The 15,200-nt window shown below is 46.3% G+C and overlaps 2 long non-coding RNA genes across 6 annotated transcripts in view; one reads left to right on the forward strand and one right to left on the reverse strand.

Moving 5' to 3' along the window:
- LOC119713172 (uncharacterized) overlaps positions 1-15,200 on the reverse strand; it is a 40,251-nt gene that overhangs the window by 23,678 nt on the left and 1,373 nt on the right. The gene's annotated exons all lie outside the window — the stretch shown is intronic.
- On the forward strand, positions 70-6,000 carry LOC119713171 (uncharacterized). 5 transcript variants are annotated; one of them, XR_011804173.1, is made up of 4 exons: positions 70-194; positions 643-855; positions 2,804-4,138; positions 4,570-6,000. It is a non-coding gene; the product is annotated as an uncharacterized lncRNA (long non-coding RNA). The 5 variants fall into 5 exon arrangements; XR_011804174.1 differs by having other exon boundaries at positions 82-194; positions 639-855; XR_011804170.1 differs by having other exon boundaries at positions 72-855.

Below are 15,200 nucleotides of genomic sequence, written 5' to 3' on the forward strand. Positions count from 1 at the left end.
GCAGCTGATCTAAACCAATCAAAGGGATATTCCATACCATGTGATGTCACACTCAGCAATAAAAGGTGGAAACAGGAAGAAGAGGGGAGGGGTGGGCTCTCGTTGAGAAGACGTCGGTCCTCCTCTCGAACACTGGCTGCGTGCGTTGAGGCCTTGCTTCAAGGACGTGGTCAATCATCGCTCATTTGTGGGAAGTAGAGACTAATTTCTTTCCTCTGCACTTCCATATAGCTTTCATTTATTTTGTTTGTTTGTTTTCCTCCCTTCTTTTTATTTTCCCTTTTCCCCTCCCTTTCCCCTTTCCCTTTTTATTTCCCCTTAGTTAAGTTGTTTAGTTCATGGTAGTCTTTATTTAATTATTATAATTATTTCCCTTTAATTAAATTATCCTTATCTCAACCCGTGAGTTGTTCTTTGCTTTACTTCTCCCCCTCCTCATCTAAAGGAGGGGGAGTGAGAGAGCGGTTGTGGGGTTTAGCTGCCCAGCATGGTAAAACCACCACACCCTGGTGGGGGTGAGGTGCGCGCCGTTGGCGGAGCCGAGACTCCCCGGCCGCCCAGCGTTTTTTTTCTTGCTGTTGCTTACTCAATAAATTCCCTTCTATTATTAATGCAATGCTCTCTGAAAATTAATTAAGGGAGCAACTTATAACAAATTTGGTGCCGTGACTCGGATGAAGGCAATCTGATTGAAAGACCTTCAGAGGGGGCGCCCCGCTGATTTCAGTGGCCTTCACTAGGACTACTTTCATTCAAATCCTTCACCGACGAACCCTAAATTCGGCAGCAAGCAAATAAAGCCGGCAACCCCTAGTAATCTTTGTGCACGAAGACCAAACGAAGACACAGGAGTGAGTAAGTATAGGCCGGTGATCCATTCGGTTGGGGTTGGGTATCCTGGAGCGTGTTGCTGTGAGACGTCCAGCAGGACGAAGCGAGTGTGGACCCCTCAGTAGTGCGGTTCCCACATCCCGCGAGGGACTGGGCCACAAAAAGGGGGAAGCAATTCGTGCATGTGTGTGTGAAGGCGCTCCGGAAGATGGGACAGAAGAAGAGTAAACCTTCTGGTCCCATGGGTGGGGTAATGTCTGATGTTAGGTTACCCCGGGATTAATGATTAAAAATTGGGCGGATTCCCCTTTTAGGCGGGGAAGGAATAAAGTAAAAATGATACATTATTGTGTTGAAGTTTGGGGTGGTAAACAGATTCGAGGAGACCACCTTTACTGGCCCGTATTTGGGTCCTTTGAAGATTGGGTTTGCCAGACCCTAAATATTTATGTAAACTCGAAGGAACCTTTTAGTTTGGAAAAAAGTGAATATGCACATTTCTCGATCAGCTTGGAAACTCGAGCCAATTTATACCGTCTAAAAGAAAAAGGAGGGGATGGGAGGTGCAAGAAAAACCGAGAATTAGAGATCCCAGCCCCACTGCCTCCCTTTATTCCACCACCCCCACCTGCAGCCCCTCCGACTCCCGGGCTTCCTAATCCGCAACCCCAGGGAGACTCTGATAGCGACTCTGACTCTAGCGCTCAGGGACCAGTGACTAGGAATATGTGGCCATCCCCATTAACTCCGGGGACGTCCGAGATTTTAAGAAAGACACAGGAGGAGGGTAAGCGAGCTTTAATGGCAACTGGCATAATGTTTGCAGCTGCTGAGGAATAATTCTAACTGGAATAATAACTGTACATTGTATATTGTATATATAAAAGCCCAGGCATTTTTGTTAAAGTGTTCTTTTATACATATGTTAATATGTAAATATGAAAATATAAGAACTGCCATTGAGGTGTATGTCTAAGAGAACAAAATTTGCCCAGGCATATTATCGGCTCATCAGGTTTAAATGTCCTCAGTGTAATTGTCTACAGGCAATTAATTTACAGTGGTCTGATTTTACTTGTGTATCTGTATATTGTGGATTTTGGAGCGATTGGGATTGACTAGTAAAGAGCTTCTAGGAAAATGGTGGAATATTAACCACTGTAGATTACAATAGGAAAAGTTAAAAAAAAGAAATCCTGAGGAAAAGCCCCCTGGGATGTATACTAACATATTGGAGGGATATAGTGGGGTGAGAGGGTACAGAAAGTAAAAGAACTCTTATCAAATATTGTAATCAGTGGTGGCCACTTCATAAACTAGAGGATGGAGAGGAGTGGCCCCTAAATGGAAGTATTAATTATAACACCATATTACCATCAATGTTGTTTTTGTGGAAAGAAGAAAAACAGGATGAAATGTTGTATACTGATGTTGTTTCAGCATCTTGGAGGGAAAAGGTACGGAATTAAGTTGGCCCCTGACTGAGCCTTTGATGTTGGCATTAGAAAAGTAAAGGCTAGAGAAAGATAAAGGAAGTGTTAAAAGGTTTGTTGAAAGTGTTAAAGGTATTCGAAGTTGAATGAGCAGGGAGAGAGAATGTAGGAATGTTAATAGTTCCGCCGCAGCCCGAGGCTGAGATCCTAAAATCAGGGATGTTAGCCCTCTGGGGCAAAGGGATCATGATGGGTCTGAGAGAGAGTTGTTATGGAAACAGAAAAGCAGCTAACTCTTAAAACAATCTGAGTTCATGTGCGAGCTCAGATTGCCGATGGGACCGATGGGACTGCTCAGGGAACTGCGGACAATTGCATTCCCCTGACCGACCCAACTGAGACCCTAATCATCCCGAAAATTTATGATCAGTTAAGTAAATACTAAAATCTGGTCGAATTGGGAATTGAGAATATTATTCCTAGATACGGAATTATAGAAACACTTGACTCTGACCGAGGCCCTCATTTTGTCTCCAAAGTGTCTCAAGAGACTATGAAAGCTCTAGGAACAAGTTGGGAATACCACACTCCGTGGCATCCCCAAAGTGCTGGAAAGGTAGAGCGAATGAATGGTGAAATTAAGAAACAACTAACAAAACTTATGCTGGAAACTAAGGCTTCTTGGGTAAAATGTTTACCTCTTGCACTGTTAAACATACGGACACAGCCCAAAACTGATGTAGGAATTTCTCCTTTAGAAATGCTATATGGTATGCCCTATGACTTGGAATTGCCACTTGATCACCCTCAATTCCAATTAAGACTTGGAAAGAGACTTCTTTAACACCGCGATGGGGAAGGCCCCTATGTTGTTTTGCTTACCACAGAAACAGCTATTTGAACTGCGGAGAAAGGATGGACGCATGCCAGCCGTGTGAAAGGACCAATCCAGGAAGGTAAATGGGAGGCAGCTCCAGGCCCTGACGACTTGCAGCTGACACTAAGATGGACTCGATAAGTATTTTATATTATCTGTGTATCATGGGAAGGGGATGAGGCCCTGTTTCAAAGGCTCCCTAGTAGGTTCCCATGAAGAACACTGCTGCTGCCAAGAAGAACCGATACCTTGTAGTTCGCTGCAACCGAACTGACAAGCAAGGCAGAGAAGTGAAAACGGTGGGGGACTGAGGGGCCGACAATTTAAAAACACCCTGGAGAGATGGGCTCTGACCACCTCCTACGATACATGGGAGTCAGTATCATCATTTTGGTCAGCTATGGGTCTGCGTATCCCCACCAGCCTTTTAAATGGAGCTTGATCAGATGGAAGGATCAATTCGTCATCCAGCAAACAATGACAGTGGGTGCTCCCAGTTTCCGCATCACATTATGTGACCTGGTGTCAGTGCAGCCATGCTTTAACCGATCAGGATTTTATTTCTGCCCAAGTTCTAACCCAGGAAAGGTGTACTGTAATTACCCAAACGCATATTATTGTGCATACAGGGGGTGTGAAACCCTTGCTACGGACTGGACAGTCAAGGCTGGTCGGGATAAATTCTTACAAGTGGGATATGGGCCGCAAGGTTGTAAGTGACAAGTGGATCCCCGTTACAAGTGGCAAGGGCATGGTATAGGGTATACAGGAACCTTCCACGGAAATAAAGAAATTTGCAAGGTTCTATATATAAATATAACAAACTTGGACAATACTAGCTGGATACTAGGAAAAATGTCAGATTTTACAAACACAGAACAGATAGGGGAGGACTCATACTAATAAAAAGAAGGATGCTGATTGTCAGAAAGTGTCCAGGGAATCCAGCCTGCGGAAAATACTACAGTGCCAACCCTTGACAGCCCTACAAGCTCAGGTAAAGCCGAGAATGATAACATAGCTGAGAATAACATATGGGGGGGGGGGGTCAGGAATGCCAGCTACCAATTATTAAACAAAACAAGCCCAAATGTAACAAAACATTGTTGATTATGCTTTAGAATAAGGCCTTCATATTATGATGCTATCGGCAATCCTGGGGAGCCCACCCGCACAAACGAGAACAACCCTCTACAATGCAGTTGGGGAAAAGACATAAGGGTAACACTAACACAAGTCACTGGAGGTGGTAGGTGTGTGGGCACGGTTCCTAGTGAGAAGTGTCACCTATGTAATATCACGGAGAATGGAAAACAATCAGCCGAGTGGTTAATCCCAGCCAACAACGCTAGGTGGGTTTGTTCAGTGGATGTAACTCCTTGTCTATCACTAAAACTCTTTAATGCATCTCGTGATTTTTGTATACAGGTGATAATTATACCAAGGATTCTATACCACCCTGAGGATTATATGTACACCCAGCACACGGTGGCAAGTCATCATCTGGAAAGACGGGAACCGTTCACGGCTCTAACTTTAGCCACTCTAATAATCCTGGGAGGAGCTGGAGTGGGGACCAGGGTAGCCTCATTGGTTAAACAAAATCAAGAATTTACTTCCTTACACATTGCTGTGGAGGAGGACCTGACCCAAATTGAACAATCCATCTCGGCCCTGGAAAATCTATCAGGTCGCTTTCAGAGGTAGTGTTAAAAATCGTAGGCGATTAGATTTGTTTTTTTGTTTGTTTGTTTGTTTTTTTTACAACAGGGCAGGCTGTGTGCAGCCCTGAAAGAGGAATGCTGTGTGTATGCTGATCGCACTGGAGTGGTAAGAGGTACAATGGTAAGACTCAGGGAAGGGCTGGAAAAAAGGAAACGGGAGAATGAAGCCCAACAAAGCCGGTACGAATCTTGGTTTAATTATTCACCTTGGCTTACTACTTTATTATCAACAATAACAGGACCTTTGTTGTTCTTAATAATAGCACTAACTTTTGGACCATGTATTTTTAATAAATTGATTGCGATTGTAAACGGACGTTTAGAAGTGGCACATCTAATGCTCATACATGCCAAATACGAGCCAATAAGTACCAACGAAGGAATCGAGGAAACATTAGTTCTTAGTAGCGAGGCATTGCAGAGATTCAATGAACAAAATTAGTAACTAAAAGAAAAAGGAGAGATTGTAATACACAATGAATGTTTATTCATTGTCTTTTGTATTATAAAAACGAGGAGTTCTGTTTGAGGAGTGGGAGTTGTGAAAGCTCCCTGCTGAAGTAAGGAGCTGTATAATACTTGGCTAGACACTATGAAAATTCTTTTGCTTAATGTAACAAAAAAGAGAAGCCCCTCCCCTTCTCTCCTTCTGCATCTCAGTTGCCTCTTTTGTTCAAAGACACTGCTGCAAAGCTCATGTAACCATCTCCTGATAAGTTGCTAAAGTGGTGTATCAACATCCTGCCTTCCTGTCTCACGCTGGGCCAACATGACCAAATAAAAACAGAAGTTGAACCACAACGCTGAGGAAGACTACGGCCTTCATCTTCACGACCACCAGAGGGACAGAGACGACCCCCTAGCAACAGTGCGCGCAGTCGCAGAATATACCAGGATGTGCTGCGTAATCCCGGAATTACCAAGATATAAAAAGGGACCCTGGCGGGGGTGAGGTGCACGCCGTTGGCGGAGCTGAGACTCCCCGGCTGCCCAGCGCTGTTTTGCTTGCTGTTGCTTACTCAATAAATTCCTTTCTATTATTAATGCAATGCTCTCTGAAAATTAATTAAGGGGGCAACTTATAACACCTGTATACCAATGTGTGAAGCATGTGAAATAAACAGGATGAGCTGGAGATCTGTGTATGGTCACGGGGCCATGATCTCATTGCGGTCACAGAGACATGGTGGGGCAGCTCACATGACTGGAACGCTGTCATGGAGGGCTATGTCCTGTTTAGGAAATGCAGGCTGGGGAAACAAAGGGGGGAGTTGCCGTCTATGTGAGAGAGCTCTTAAAGTGTACCCAGCTCCACCTGGGGGAGGAAGAAGAATGAGTGGAGAGCTTATGGGTGAGAATTAAGGGGCAGGCTGGTATGAGTGACACTGTTGTGGGGTTGTACTGCAGGTCACCATATCACATGGAGGAGGTGGATGAGGCCTTTACAAGCAGCTGGAATCATAGAATCATAGAATATCCTGAGTTGGAAGGGACCCTTAAGGATCATCGAGTCCAACTCTTGACACCGCACAGGTCTACCCAAAAGTTCAGACCATGTGACTAAGTGCACAGTCCAATCTCTTCTTAAATTCAGACAGGCTCGGTGCAGTGACCACTTCCCTGGGGAGCCTGTTCCAGTGTGCAACCACCCTCTCTGTGAAGAACCCCCTCCTGATGTCAAGCCTAAATTTCCCCTGCCTCAGCTTAACCCCGTTCCCGCGGGTCCTGTCACTGGTGTTAATGGAGAAAAGGTCTCCTGCCTCTCGACACCCCCTTACGAGGAAGTTGTAGACTGCGATGAGGTCTCCCCTCAGCCTCCTCTTCTCCAGGCTGAACAGGCCCAGTGCCCTCAGCCGTTCCTCGTACGTCTTCCCCTCCAGGCCTTTCACCATCTTCATAGCCCTCCTCTGGACACTCTCCAACAGTTTCATGTCCCTTTTATACTGTGGTGCCCAGAACTGCACACAGTACTCGAGGTGAGGCCTCACCAGCACAGAGTAGAGTGGGACAATCACCTCCCTTGACCTACTAGCGATGCCGTGCTTGATGCACCCCAGGACACGGTTGGCCCTCCTGGCTGCCAGGGCACACTGCTGGCTCATATTCAACTTGCTGTCTACCACGACCCCCAGATCCCTCTCCTCTAGGCTGCTCTCCAGCGTCTCATCACCCAGTCTGTACGTGCAGCCAGGGTTTCCCCATCCCAGGTGCAGGACCCGGCACTTGCTTTTATTGAACTTCATGCGTTTGGTGATCGCCCAGCTCTCCAACCTATCCAGATCCCTCTGCAAGGCCTTTCCACCCTCATTCGAGTCCACAACTCCTCCAAGTTTTGGGTGTCATCGGCAAACTTGCTCAAAATACCTTCTATTCCTACATCCAGATCGTTTATAAAAATATTGAAAAGTACCGGCCCTAAAATGGAGCCTTGAGGGACCCCACTGGTGACCGCCCGCCAGCCTGACGCAGCCCCATTTACCATAACCCTTTGGGCCCTGCCCGTTAGCCAATTGCTCACCCATCGTATGATGTTTTTATTTAGCTGTATGGTGGACATTTTGTCCAGTAGGATCCTATGGGAAACCGTGTCAAAAGCCTTGCTGAAGTCCAAAAAAATTACATCAGCTGGTTTTCCTTGGTCCACCATACGGGTGATCTTATCATAAAAGGAAATCAGGTTAGTTAGGCAGGACCTACCCTTCACAAACCCATGCTGGCTGGGACCAATGACTGCTTTGACCCCCAGGTGCGCCTCAATAAGTTCGAGAACCATCTTCTCCATGATTTTACCAGGCACTGGCATGAGACTGACAGGCCTGTAATTGCTAGGGTCTTCTTTCTGACCCTTCTTGAAAATCGGCACAACATTTGCCAGCTTCCAGTCTACCGGGACCTCTCCAGATTCCCAGGATCGTTGAAAAATAATTGAGAGAGGTTCCGCGATGACGTCCGCCAGCTCTTTCAGCACCCGGGGATGAATCCCATCCGGACCCATGGACTTGTAGGGATCCAGCTGGAAGTTGCCTCAGGATCCTGGATGCTGGTTCTCATTGGGGATTTTAATCATCCAGACATCTGTTGGGTAAGCAACTCGGACAGGCACACAGAGTCCAAACGATTCCTACAATGACTAAAGATAATTTTCTGATGCAGGTGGTAGAGGAGCTGACGAGGTGGGGGGTGCTTCTGGACCTTGCCCTTACCAACGGGGATGGTCTTGTTAGGGATGTGAAAGTTGGGATGAGCTTGGGATGCAGCGACCATGAGATGGTGGAGTTCAAGATGGAATTTGGTAGAAGTAAGGCAAGAAGAAGAATTGCTACCCCCACCCCCCCAACTTCGATCTCTTCTGGGATCTACTTGGGGGTATCTCATGGGCTAATTTGCTAGAAAGCAAAGGTGCTTCTGAGAGCTGGGCAACATTTAAACAGCACTTCTTCCAAGCTCAGGATCAGTGCATCCCTAAGAGGAGGAAATCGGGGAAGGGGGCAGGAGACCTGCATGGATGAACAAAGAGCTCATCGACAAGATCAAAAGAGAGATGGTCTATAAAATGTGGAAAAAGGGCCTGTGTCCTTGGGAGGAGTATAGGAGTGTTGTCAGGGCCTGCAGGGATGTGACAAGAAAGGCTAAAGCCCTCTGGGAGATGAACCTGGCAAAGTAGTTAAAGAATAATAAGAAAGGTTTATTTAAGGATGTAAACAGTAAAAGGAAGACTAGGGATAATGTGGATCTCCTGATGAATAAGGGGGGTGTCCTGGTAACAGGGAACTCTGAGAAGGCAGAGATACTGAATACCTTCTTTGCTTCAGTCTTTGCTTCAAACACTCCCCCCCAGGACTCCTGGACTCTGGACTGAGGAGAAAGAGTCTGGGAAATTGAGAGCTCTGCTCTGGTTGAGGAGGGAATGGTTTGGGAGTGTCTGAGTGGGATCAATGCACACAAATCCATGGGCCCTGATGGGATGTATTCATGTGTGCTGAGGGAGCTGCAAGAGGTGATCGCCAAACCACTCTCTTATCATCTTTGACAGGTCTTGGAGAACAGGAGAGGTGCCTGAAGACTGGAGATAACCAATGTCACTCTGGTCTTCAAAAGGGGCAAGAAGGAGGATCCAGAAAACTACAGGCCAGTCAGTCTCACCTCTGTCGCTAGAAAAGTGTTGGAACAGCTTGTTCTAGAAGCCATCTCCAAGCAATTGGAAGAGAAGAATGTTATGAGTAGTCAGCATGGATTCACCAAGGGGAAGTCCTGCTCAGCCAACATCGTTGCCTTCTATGATGGCATCACCAGCTGGATAGATTAGGGGAGAGCAGTGTATGTCATCTACCTTGACTTTAGCAAGGCTTTTGATACTGTCTCCCATGACATCCTGATAGCAAAGCTGATAAAGTGTGGGATAGAGGAGTAGACAGTAAGGTGGGTTGAGAACTGGCTGACTGGCCAAGCTCAGAGGGTGGTGATCGGTGGCACAGAGTCCAGTTGGAGACCTGTGACAAGTGGTGTTCCCCAAGGGTCGGTGCTGGGTATGGTCTTGTTCAACATCTTCATCGATGACCTTGATGAGGGAATCCTAAGCAACTATGATGACAATACAAAGCTGGGAGGAGTGGCCAACATGCCAGAAAGCCATGTTGCCATTCAACAAGACCTGGATAGGCTGGAGAGCTGGGCAGGAAGAAACCAAATGAAGTTTAACAAAAGCAAGTGGAGAGTCCTGCACCTGGGAAGGAACAACCACATGCATCAGATACAGGCTGGGGGATGACCTGCTGGAGAGGAGCTCTGTGGAGGAGGACCTGGGGATCCTGGTGGACAACACGTTGGTCATGAGCTAGCAGTGTACCCTGGTGGCCATGAAGGCCAATGGGATCCTGGCGTGTATTAAAAGGAGTGTGGCCAGCAGGTGAGGGAGGTGATCCTCCCCCTCTACTCTGCCCTGGCCAGGCCTCCCCTGGAGTACTGTATCCAGTTCTGGGCTCCCTGGTACAAAAAAGACAAGGATCTCCTGGAAAGAGTCCAGCGTGGGAATATAAATGTTGTTTTTGCAGAGTTACATTGTTTAGAAGGAGGGAACGTGGTACTGAAATATGCTTACAGTGATAAGAAAGCTTAGCAGGCGACCTTGTAAAATGCAGACAACCAGACTCCTTAGGACAATTAGGTGAAAATCACGGTGTGATAAGTCAGATAAGTGAAGAAACATTACTACTTCAAGCAGTAAAAATGTCAAAAGAAATTTGAAATTTAGCAGGCCGGCAACTGAAGGCCATGCATTGTTTGTGAAGCATCAAATAGATTGTGAACCTGGATTACCCACTCAGTGGGGAAACAGGGGAGGGTCCTGCCATCAAAAGGTATATAAACTGTGTTTTGGAACTAGTAGATGCGCTCTCTCCTGCTTGTGGGGCGCCCGCCATTGCAATCGCGAATAAATTACTACTTCACTGAGATCCTCGCCTGAGCCTAAGTTATTGGCTACGGAGTGTTTCTCACAATTTGGGGGCTCGTCCGGGATCCAGTCACCTACTGGGGAGCTCCACCGCCGCAGCAGCAGGAAGGCATGCCCTGCTGATTTCAGCGGTCCTGTGCATCGACGGTGGCAGTTCTGCAGAAAGCTGACAGAGGGCCCGAGACTGGTTAAAGAGGCAGGATCCGTGAAGTAGTGGGGAAAGGAAGAAGGTAGGCACTCCGGGTTTTTAAGAATCGATCCGGTAACTCTGTGCACAGACCAAGGTAAGAAATATTAAGTATTGCCTTGGGGGTCGGGTGAGACTCTGTGGAGAGTCTCGGGAAGTCTGGTGTATGGTAAGCCCTCGCACGGGGAAGTGCTGGCACTACACCAGGGAAATTTGGTGTATAGTAATCCTTGCACAGGGAAGTGCTTGGAAGTACACCAGGGAAATCTGGTAAACTCATAGGTGTGCGCTAACCTTTGCACGGGGAAGTGCTTGGCAGTACACCCCCATTTTCCAGAATCGGAACGTTAGTGTGTGGTACACTGCAGAAGGGAAATTTCTGTAGCAACATACTGACGAGGGCTAGGAAAAATGGGAAATATGAGTTCCGGAGAACAGGGAGATATCCCTGGGGGAGTGCCTACCAATAGTTCTTCCTTAAGAATGATAAGAAATTGGAAACATAATCCCAAAATCAGAGGGATTGTAAAAGAAAAAAAAAAAAAAATAATAATTAAATATTGTGTATCAGCCTGGACAAAAGAACCAATTAAGGAAACAGCAGTATTTTGGCCAAAATATGGGTCTGATGAAAATTCAGGCTTTAAATTTATCTGTAAACAATAAGATTCCTTTTTCGGAGAAGGAGCCAAGTTATGCTCCCTATAATCCTAATATTGTACCCGTGGCAGCAGCAGTCACTCCAGGAAGGGAGACAGGGACTATAATTAACACTGTCCCTAAAGAAGGATCATACTCTAGGCTCTGGCAAGAATTAGAACAAGGTAGAAGATATATTGAGAATTTTGCCTTCCCTGATACTAACAGTACTAACACTAACTGTGTATCCTCTTAGGTGAACTACCCCCTCCTTACCAGCAGAGAGGTTAGGACTTTTAAGAAGGAGAGGAAGTCTTTATTCAAGGACCCCAACAGCCTAGCTGAACAATTAGACCAGTTTCTACGACCTGACATACTCTTGGGGAAGGGAATTATGTCTATAAGTATGTTGTTTACAGGGAAAGAAATGGGAATGATCAGGAGGAGAGCTGCTATACAAGAATGGGAAAGAGCTCATCCTCCAGGACCAGGGGTAATACCGGCAGGGCAGAAATACCCACTTGCCAATCCTGGCTGGAATAATAAGTGTGCAACACAGAAATCATATGAGAAACTTGGGGTCAGAATGAGAAAGTACTCGGGGATGAGTCCCGAGGACCTGGTATCCCAAGGGCTCTTGAAAGTTCATTGTGCAATTAAAGCCTGGCAAGATACGCAGAAAATGCTTCAGAAGGTGGGGGGATGTAGTGAACAGTCACTGGGGGACCCTCCTGCGGGAGGGAGGCCCTGGAGGTGTGTGTCTGGAGGAAAAAAAACAACAACAACAACAACAACAACAAAAAAAGTGAAGAGAGTGAAACTAATGGTATTGACAGTGCAGTGGATAGTGAGGCAGAGGGTTGGAGAAAGAGGAAGAAAATCTTCAGCGGGAGTCAGGGCCAGGATGGAAAGGAGAGGAAGAGAGATGAAGGAATGGCAGGCAAAGAAGGCTGCCTGTGTTGTGGCCTGAATCCTAGCAGGGACAGGCTTTGATAAGGTGTTTTAAGTGTGACTAGGCTGGCCACTTCGAATAGGAATATCCGGAGTGGAAGAAGGAGGAAAGAAGGAAAATGGGATGAAATATGGTATACTGATATGTTGTTTCAGTATCTTGGAAAGAAAAGGTATGGAATTAAGTTGGACCCTGACTGAGCCTTTGGTGCTGGTATTGGAAAAGTACAGGCTGGAGAAAGATAAAGGAAGTGTTAAAAGGGTTGCTGAAGGTGTTAAAGGTGTGGTATGTAGCATTTGACAGAGCTGTTTGAAGTTGCATGAGCAGGGAAAGGGGATGTAGGCATTGTCTAAATAACAGTCCAGAAGTTTTGGTATATGTGCTGTTGTGTTTGGTCAGTTTCCCAAGTATCGGGAAGGGGAGGGACAGGGGGACAGCCTGCTCCACCAGGAGCCACAGGCTGCAGGGGGGTTTCGGCTCCAGCACCTGGAGCGCCTCCTCCCTCTCCTTCTGCGCTGACCTTGATGTCTGCTTGCTCTCCCAGCTTTTGTTGAGCAGCAGGTTTTTGTTTGTTTCTTTGTTTATTTGTTTTCGTGGATATGCTCTCACAGAGGCACGGACTGTGTTGCTCATGGCTTGGCTCTGGGCAGCAGTGGGTCCCTTTGGGGGCAGATGAAATTGTCCCTTATCTGCCACTGGGAGGCTTCTGGGTTTTTCTCACAGGGGCTGCCACTGCAGTTTCCCACCCCCACACCCCTCACACCCCCCGAACCCTGCCATCAAACCCAATACACTGGGGCAGCTAGGTCATTACTGGCTTGTAAAGTATCAGGGATTCATGTGATGGGGGTAGAAGGGGCTGGGATAACAGTGCTGCTTTTGGGGGATACCAAGCTGAGACTAGGGGATAAAATGATCACTGAGTAATTATGGTATGTACCCAAGGCAGGGACTAACTTGTTGGGAAGGGATTTGATGATTAAATTGGGCATTCAAATAGTAAATTGTTAGACTGGAATAACAGCGTTATTAATGGAGTGCTCTTAGGCCCTGAGAGCAAACGTATATTCACCTCTTACTGGAAAGACCCTGAAATGGGGGCGGAAGCAACAATATAGGTGGACAATTTTACCTCAGGGGTTTACAGGGCCACCTATCTATTTGGGTAAGTTCTAAAAAAAAGATTTTGGAGCAATTACAACCTCCCAAGGATGTATTAATGTTACAAATATGTGGATCATTTTCTATTGTCAGGACAGGAGAAAAGAGTTGTGAAGAAAGCTACTAACAAGCTATTCAACTTTTTGGGAAAGCAGGGCTTGGGAGTATTGAAAAATAAATTACAATATGGAGAAAAAGAAGTCAGGTATTTAAGTCATCTAATGTCTGAAGGAAAACAAAGAATAAATGCAGAGAGGATTCAGGGAATTGTTGAAAATTAAGAAAGAACTAAAAAGATTTAAAAGAAAGATTTTTTTTAAGGAATCAAGAGCCATGAAGTCTGAAGGAAAATGGATACTCCCTGATGGGACAGAAATGCTGAATAAAGTGATAATGAGGCAAATATTAACTGTTTTACATCAAAAGAGTCATTGGGAGGTGCAAGCAATGTGTGATGTTGTGCTAAGAAAGTATGTCTGTGTAGGAATATGCACTTTAGGGAAGCACATATGCAGAGGATGTACCATATGTCAAAAGGTAAATAAAAGGTCTTCTGTAACCCATCTAGAGAAGGACGGGAGCCAGGGATTTGACCTTTCCAAAGTATACAGGTAGACTTTACTGAGTTACTTGTTTGTCCTAATTGACCATGTGACTGGATGGGTGTAAAGCTTTACTGCAAGGGTTAAAGCAGGCCTTATTGATTGAGTGGGATTTTCACAGCCCCTGGCACCCCTCCTCTTCTGGGAAGGTGGAGCGAATGAATCAGACATTAAAGAAGCAATTAACTAAACTAGTGTTAGAAACCCAACTTCCTTGGGTAAAATGCTTACTCCTACAGGTTTAAACAGCACCAAGAAAGGATATAGGAATTTCACCATATGAGATGCTGTTCAGATTGCCCTATCTGGGCAGAAGGGATTCTGCCCACCATTGCAATCGCGAATAAATTCACTGAGATCCTCGCCTGAGCCTAAGTTATTGGCTACAGAGTGTTTCTCACACCAGCAGAGAGTCACAAAGATGATCCAGGTTTTGAAGCATCTTCCTTATGAGGAAAGACTAAGAGACCTGGGTCTGTTCAGCCTGGAGAAAAGAAGACCGAGGGGGATCTTATCAATGTCTGTAAATACATGCAGTGTGGGAATCAAAGGGATATGGCCAACCTGTTTTCAGTGGTTTTTGGGGACAGGACAAGGACCAGTGGCCACAAAACGGAGCATGGGAAGTTCTGCACCGATATGAGAAAGACCTTCTTTCACAGTGGGGTGACGGAGCACTGGAACAGGCTGCCCATGGAGGTTGTGGAGCCTTTCTCTGGAGATATTCAAGACCCATCTGGACGCCTACCTGTGCAACCTGCTCTAGGGAACCTGCTTTGGTAGGGGGTTGGAGACCTGATGACCTCTGCAGGTCCCTTTCAACCCCTACAATTCTGTGATTCTCACAAGTGTACTAGAAGTAGATACATATATACCTGCTCACCCATGAACACACAGTGTGGGAGGCAATCAACAGAGTGCGCATCAAAGGAGATGTGGACATGTGAGCTGGACATGTCCAGACCTGCCCATGGGGAGAAGGACCCAAGGGCTCCTGGTGTCTCACCTTACAGGCTTCCAAATGCAGCAGGTTTGTGTCCTACCTCCTCTCCACTAACTACAAAAGGATGCTGGGTAGCAGGCTTAGATATGGCTGTGGGATGTCTGTAAGGCAGATCCAACTGATTTTGCCTCATTCCTTCCACACATTCATGCTTTCATGACTCTTGCACATGCAGAAGTGTGCCTCTCCCTCTCATCCACATGCCACATGTTCTACAGACACAATCCTACAGGCACAGATTGTGGGTTGCACAAACACGGATGAGGGCCTCATACATGGAGCTGTACACAAACACAGTGGTGCACACTGCAGCAAGTCTGGTACACAACACACACACAC

Source organism: Anas platyrhynchos, chromosome 19, assembly GCF_047663525.1.
Source record: "Anas platyrhynchos isolate ZD024472 breed Pekin duck chromosome 19, IASCAAS_PekinDuck_T2T, whole genome shotgun sequence".
In the NCBI taxonomy this organism is placed as follows: Eukaryota; Metazoa; Chordata; class Aves; order Anseriformes; family Anatidae; genus Anas; species Anas platyrhynchos.